Source organism: Microtus ochrogaster, chromosome 8 (genome assembly GCF_000317375.1).
Source record: "Microtus ochrogaster isolate Prairie Vole_2 chromosome 8, MicOch1.0, whole genome shotgun sequence".
NCBI lineage: Eukaryota > Metazoa > Chordata > Mammalia > Rodentia > Cricetidae > Microtus > Microtus ochrogaster.
Window position 1 is genome coordinate 82,426,565 of NC_022015.1, and position 7,031 is coordinate 82,433,595.

At 51.0% G+C, this 7,031-nt stretch overlaps 1 protein-coding gene across 3 annotated transcripts in view; it reads right to left on the reverse strand.

Annotated features, from left to right (window-relative positions):
• Gpam (glycerol-3-phosphate acyltransferase, mitochondrial) overlaps window positions 1–7,031 on the reverse strand; it is a 61,694-nt gene that overhangs the window by 54,406 nt on the left and 257 nt on the right. For 2 of the 3 annotated variants that reach the window (XM_013348173.2, XM_013348171.2), the window contains exon 1: window positions 3,869–4,186. The exons of the other annotated variant lie outside the window; for it this stretch is intronic. The gene's annotated coding sequence lies outside the window, so the exon portion shown is untranslated. Of the gene's footprint in view, window positions 1–3,868; window positions 4,187–7,031 lie in introns of those variants that run through there. 3 annotated transcript variants of the gene reach the window in all.

A 7,031-nucleotide genomic window follows, 5' to 3' on the forward strand; every position in this document is an offset into this window, starting at 1 on the left:
AAAAACAAAAAACCAACCCAGAATCCAAGTGCTGAGTGCTCTGTGCCTTAGACCACAGCGCTGTTCCATCCCCCCAGGAACTGTTTCCTTGGGACACCTTTGCCTAAGCATCCAGGCCCCTGGGAAGTTTTCTTACACCTTGTGCCCAGGAAGCAATGGGCAGGGAGTGACTCAAAGACTGCTAAAGGCAGGAGCGAGGCCCCAGGTAAGGAAAGGGAGATGGAGAGAGTTGGCATGATGCCAGAGACCAAGGGGGCAGACCGTACAAGGAAAGGCAGGAGGACGTTCAAGAGGTTCCCCTCGCCGTTGTCAGGACCCTGAGGCCAGCAGTCTTCTCTCATCACTTAACTTTCCAGTGGAGTCCTAGCCACTGGCTTTGTCTGGAAACTATGCTAACAAACTTTTCTAAGTGCTGTCTCCAATGTCCTGGCTGAGCTGATGAAAGATGAGAGATGAAGGCACATGGTATTCCTAGGGAAGCCAAGCGGCAGCTGTAGGCAAGTGGGACAGAAAAGCACCAGAAAGAGAGTCACATGACTCCCTTGCCGTGTGCTTGGACATGGGTCAAGAGCATCTGGGACATCAGCATGATGTCTTAGGGACCACTCAGCCCAGCTTTCTCTTCTTGCTCACAGACTCTGAGCCCCAAAGCGAGCAGGTCTTCGGCTCATGCAGGACCACTGCTGCCCTCCCTCCACCTCGGAATGAGGCATGGAAATGCTGTGGTTTGCCAAGCAGCCCTTTCTTGACCGCCTCACACCCTCTTCTGAGTCCAGTCCTTTGCCCTCTCCACAGTTGCAAATGGCCTGGTTATTTGTCTGCTGCTTTTAATGCCCATGCCCAATGTCCCTTTCAGCCTCGGCTTCTGCAAGGGCAACGGGTTTTCTCTCCACTGTTTCCTCTGCTGAAACCACAGACAGTACATCACATAACCATTGTCCTCAAAGTCATTTATAAACAAAACATTGTGCCTGTTTTACAGATGGCGAAACTAAGGTTTGAATACCAAGGAGAAACATAGGATTCAGCTGCCAAAAAAAGTCTAACAAATAACAACAGAATAACCCTTTTCCTCCTGCGCTCTACTACGACTCTAGTAAGGTTAACAAGAGCAGTCCCTTAAGTTGAGGCCCTTTGCATGGAAGCAAATACATAAAGAACATTCTCTGGGAGTAGAGGACGGGGAGCGTGGGGGCTGGGGGCAATTCAGAGGGGTTACCTCAGATAGTAGTATGGGCCCACAAGCATTAGTGGCCGGTGCTAGACTTGAGGCCCAGGGAAGAAATGGAAGGCTGAGAACCCTGTACACTGACTATCCTCTGGTGACAGGGAGGGAGATAGGGCAAGATCACCTGCCTGGCAGGACTTCCAAGGGCAGGCATCAGGGTCCAGTGAGCCCAAAGCCAAGGGTCCAAAGAATGCTCCCACTGGGTGAGAAAGCAGACTGAGTGGCTGAGCCCAGAGCTGCCTGCTGTGCAGCACCAGCTCCTGCTCTTACCAGTGGCCATGCTGCTCCGGAGCACAGGGTGACCTTAACCCCGCATTCCATGCATGAGATAAATGAGGTTCACCGGGGCGAGGCACAGTGCGTGAAACACCAAGCCTTGGCATTGCTAGCGAGTTACTTCAGAGCCAGATGTGAAATCTCCCTGGTTCTCTGGGAGGAACTGAGATGGGTCAGACAGTCTATGGAAGCAGGAGGGGGGCTAGTGAAGAGGGCAGATCTTGACAGAGGGTGAAGCTTAGACCCCAAAGCATTTCATTTGGAAATCCGTACCCACTTAGCCACCATGTCCTCACAGCCAAGCTCACAAGCTGAAACAGAGTCGGTGCTCGCAGCTCATGGGCATGAAAGGGTTCCCAGAACACGTGGGGCCCTTGCTGTAGTCCTGCCCTTAGCCTGCTGCCATGCTCATCCCGGTTCTTCTCTCTGCTCCATCACGTCACTGTGCTGTCATGGGGCTCTGAAGTCTCCGTTTACTGCATTAACTTCTGTGCATCCCTTAACTTACAGTCTGCCCATCCCCGAAATGGGTCGATACAATTCTTCCCCAGCTCATTCCGAAGTTTGAGTCAGTCGATGCAAAGCACTTGGAGGGTGCTGATCAGGGAGAAGAAGATTCTCCATCAGGGTTGTACATTGCGAGCAGCGAGAATACTGCAAGCCAGTAACTGTGCAGCTCCAGGACCTGGCTGCCATGCTAAGCTCACTCCCTGCCTGCACAAAGCTATCTGTCTGGCACCGGCAATGGATCGGAAGCTAGCAATCACAAGACAACCTGGGGTAGTCCAGTAGAGGAAGTTCCTCAACTCCTGACTTGCAGAAAGGGTAGACATACTCATCGGAGAGACCCCGATGTAGTAACCCTTCAACTTGACCAGACCCAGGATCAGGGGCAGAGTGAGGTGTGTGTATGGGGGTCACAGGGCTCAAGGACCATACATTTTGCAAGACAGAGAAGAAAAGGAGTAAAGGAGAAGGCCCGCAGAGCAAGCAGACCCAGGTCGGCCAGGCCATGGGAAGGAGGACATGTCCAAACAGCAGAGAAGCAGACATGGAGGGAAGCCCTGGCATGGCTTGTCCTCCACCCCCACCGTGCCCCTTAAGTGACAAAGAAAAGCAACATTCACTCTGGTGACCTCCCCAGACCTATGGCTGCTGTTCCCAGAAAGGCCAATGGGGCTCAGCAAAAGCGGCTCCTGGGGAACACATAGAAAGCAAGGAGACACCACCATTTATATAGAAACATATACAATGGAGCTGTCCTCTCCTTCCTCCACAGACTGCAAAGCAGAGACAGTCTAGACCCAAACGTTTGAGAACTGCAACAACCGGAGAGGCACACCTGGGAAGAAGTGGCCAAGAAAGGCCATCTGTATGAGTAGTCTGTGACCTGTGATGTGAATGCAGGACTGGGGATGGACTTAAGAAACCCAAAGTAGCTAGGCATGGTGGCACATGCTTTGAATCCCAGCACTTGGGAGGGAGAGGCAAACAGGTGTCTGTGAATCTGAGGCCAGCCAGGGATTCATAGTAAAACCCTGTCTCAAACAAAGAAACAAACAAAAAAACCCAAAGTAGCATGAAAGAATTCTTTCCTGCTCAACCACTAAAATAAAGTGGCTTTCTTTGTTTTAACACCACATCCTGCTTGCCTCAGCCACCTCCAGGTCTAACACTTAGGACCTTTACCTGGCTTTCATCCATCCTGGAGCCCAGCTCTCATCTGTAGAAGTGTCAATCACAGAGCACTCTACCAGATGCCAGCTCATGTCGCATGAGATACCATCCTCGTGTCTCATTGAGGACATGGTGGCATTGGAACAGTCACGGCACATCCGGCACAGATCTCAAACTGGGAAGCCAGCTTGGGCATGAAGTGCTCAGCTCAGAGCTTCTCCTGTGTTCTATTATTTTGCTGAAATACGGATACAAGGACTTGGGTTCTTACCCCTCCACAGCACATTTGAAGGCCGTGTCCCAGTCACAAGTCAGATTTAGTGATGTTACAAGTGAAAGCACTAGGGCTTTCCTGAGACAAGGTGACAGGCGGCGATGTCTGAAGAGTATGCAGGTCTACATCCTCTTTAGACCTCAAGAAGAATTGCTTCGGGTGCACACAGACCAACTCATGCAACAGCTATCTTGCAAACACCCCTGCACTTCACCCTAGTTGCAAACACCTCTGCCCAAGAGTGTTGCTTTTCCACGGAGTGCCATGATTCTCAGCTCTCTCTTGCTTCCTCCACCTTCATCTACCTGTTCTGTGTTCCACTTCATTTCTTTCTCAGACTCATCCTACCCCATGTCTAAAGTCATCGTACCCTGAGACACTTGGTCCCCATGTCCCCAGCTGCTCAAGTATACCTGTGTCCTTGATGTGGTGTTTGAGGAATTATTTCCCGTCAGCCGACTAGCAAAGCTGTCCCAGACAGCTTCAGCAGAAGACAGCCTCGATGTGGGTGGTTTAAAAACTCCTCCACGGGCCTATCTGTGCGAATAGAGGCCAGAGGCCTTTGGGTGCACTGCAGTGACCCCAGAAAAGCAAGGCAGGCAGCAGCAAACACTCCCGGGATAGTTTTGCAACAGCAGAGGAGGAGACGGAAGGTTCTTTCATCAAATAATAACCAGCCAGAGATAAGGCCCGCTAGGCTGAGCTTCCTCAGCCAATCGCAAGCTTGAGAGCATGAGAAGAGGCAGACCCAGGCTCTGGAGATGGTTTTAGGGCTTGTTATAATTTAATGATGCTGCACGGGGGTGGAGTGGGGGTTGGGGTGTCTTCTTGGCTTTGCCTGGTGGGGATTTTCTAACCAGGAAGTGAAGCTCTGAGCTCAATAGCCCATTCTCTATGGGGGTGCGGGGGGGGGGGGGCTGCACTGAGCATCACATGGGGCTCTAGGCTCTGAGCCTGGCTGTGTCTACTTTGCCAAGAATTCTTTCTCACTGCCTCTGGGGGGCTGGGAAAGAGACTTGAGTGGAGCTGAATAGTGTGGGGGTCAACAGAGGGCAGGCATGGGGACCCTGGCTATGCAGCTCCCTGTTGGTGACACTGATGAGGTCAGGGATACCTTGGGGACTGGTGCTCATTCCTTTGAACTGGTACCTGCATACCATGGTACCTTCTTAATGTTAACTTTCCTGCATGTAGTGATGGGGCCTCTCCATCCACTCAGCCTTTGCAACCACGTTCTTTACAAGATAGCATTGATCTTTTAAGATAAAAGACCTAAGGTAAAGATGATGTGTTCTGGAGGCCCAGCTGGCCTGGAGTTGCATAATGGGCACTGCATCCTGCCAGCCCTGTGACCTGGCTGCAGAAGCTAAATCCAGGGGAGCTTCCACCAACTCTCTAGAAAATAAGCCCTTAACTGGTGTGGCTATGTTGCAGTTGATCATTGAGAGGACTTAAAAGAGGGCCATCTGGTCTATTATAGAGAGTCTTAAAGATGCCTCTTCTCAATTAACTCACTTCCCTTCTAGCTCCCCCCTTCACCAGCTCCCCCAGAAGAACTCCTGCCAGACTCTGGATTCTCTGTGGAGTCTCCCGTTCCAGACATTTTCATAAAGGCTGCCATAAACACGCCAGCTCCACGCATTGCTTCTTTCACGTAGCTTTCACAGCCTTCACCTTCCATTCTACAAACATGTGACAGCCTGCTTACCCACTGATTAATAATTCCGTGCCACTATGAGTAATGATTGTGGAATACTCGTGGACAAGTGTTCTCTATCCAAGATCACAGGGGGGTAAGAAGGAGAAGCAGGTGAGAGAGTCAGCTACCGGAGGGCTTGTCTCTCAGTGAAGACAGACTATCCCAGCTGGAGCTGAGCCCTCGCACATAAAGCTGGGTTACACACTCATTTCCATACCCATCCTCCCCACCATGCCAGCCATGGCAAGACGAAGGGTCATTTTGCCATTTCAAGGGGGTGGCCATGGGAAGCCAGAAAGTTTGAGTGATTTACCAAAGGCTCCCATCCAGGAATGGAAACCAGAAGTTCCACATCCTTTCTACCCTGGTTCCTCAGGCACAAACATGTCCTTCCTCTTGTCCAGAGTCAGCTTTGGCTTTCAGGATGCTTAGCTCAAGGTAAGAAGAAACAAAGACGAGTCTTCTAAACTGAAGGGGGGGGGGCAAATAGTTGAGACTGTGGCTAAAGCTTTTTACATAAGGCTAGTGGGGATAGAATCCTTGTCTTAAGGCTCGGAGTTGGGGGCCCTTGGCATAGCAGTCAGTGAGTGTCTTATTCCTGGATGTCACTGGCCCAGGTGGCCCTTCCTTCCAGCAGCTGGATAAGGGCAGTACTTCCCCTAATGTCTTAGTGGTTCAAGTAGGAGACATGGGGACTTTGGGTGAGTCTCTATAGATTAGGGTGAGACAGGGTAAGGTGACCTCCTAAACAGCAGGGAGGTACCCAAGTAGATTCTGCAACCGTGGTAGTCTGAAGGCGCAGGGCAAAGAGGCTCAGCAGAGCCCAAGAGCAGGAGAAAACTCAGAAAGAATCTGAGGAAGGTTACCCCGGGAGGCCAGTTTCCCAGTTTGCCTGTGGGCGGGAGTGTTGCATCCCAGTCCTTGAGGTTCTTTGACTAACAACCTGATCAGATGTGCCAGACTGAACCATGTAGCAAAAAACATCAACCGAAGATGGCCAGCGTGGTAGTGGGACTGCAGGAGACCTCCCACATTCTTATCACCTGGCCAGTCCCAAAGTCCACAACCCTGGAAGAGCTCTGCTGGAAACACCCAATCTCTGTGGGCAGAGATGAGGCCGAGCTGAGCAGGAGAGAACAGGTAACAGGCTGGACGCAGGCCACTCCTGAAGTTGGGTCTCCAGGGCAAAGTGCTTTCCACCTGACACTAAGGATGACCGAAGAGGTAGTGGCCCCTGTGAGTACCAAAGACCTTGGACCACCGTGCAGCTCACAGATCCTGAACCCTGGATTGTTGCATCATAGTCACGCCAACTTTCTTTGATTTCCACTTTATTTATTTAGGTGCATGACTTGCAGCACTCAAGGGCACCTGGCTAGCCATTATCAGAAAGAGAATCAGTTAGACAAGCTCCCTAAAGGAATGGCTGTGGTTCTGCTAGTTTCAGGCCCTGTTGTTCAGGGATAGCTGTGCAATCTTTTGGGAAATCAAATTTGGAGCCTGAGGCAGTCTTAGATTCAGAACAGGGCCAGCATAGGTCAGTAGAGTCTTCTTGGGGTAAAGAAACAATAGCTCTTGGTACTCACCTAAACCAATGCTTCTCGGTCACGTTTTCACCCACGAAAGCTCACAATCATTTCAGAGAGTGAAAAAGCAGAACTTGGAGGTCAGCTGCCCGAGCCCATACCATGAAGACAGACGTGGAGGAGCTGAATCTTGAACCCAAGGCTCTGTGACTCGAATCTATCACATGCCACCATATGCTGTCACCTATGAGTTCCTTTTCCTTTTGCTTATTTGTGTGTGTGTGTGTGTGAGAGAGAGAGACAGAGAGACAGAGACAGAGAGAGACAGAGACAGAGAGAGAGAGAGAGAGA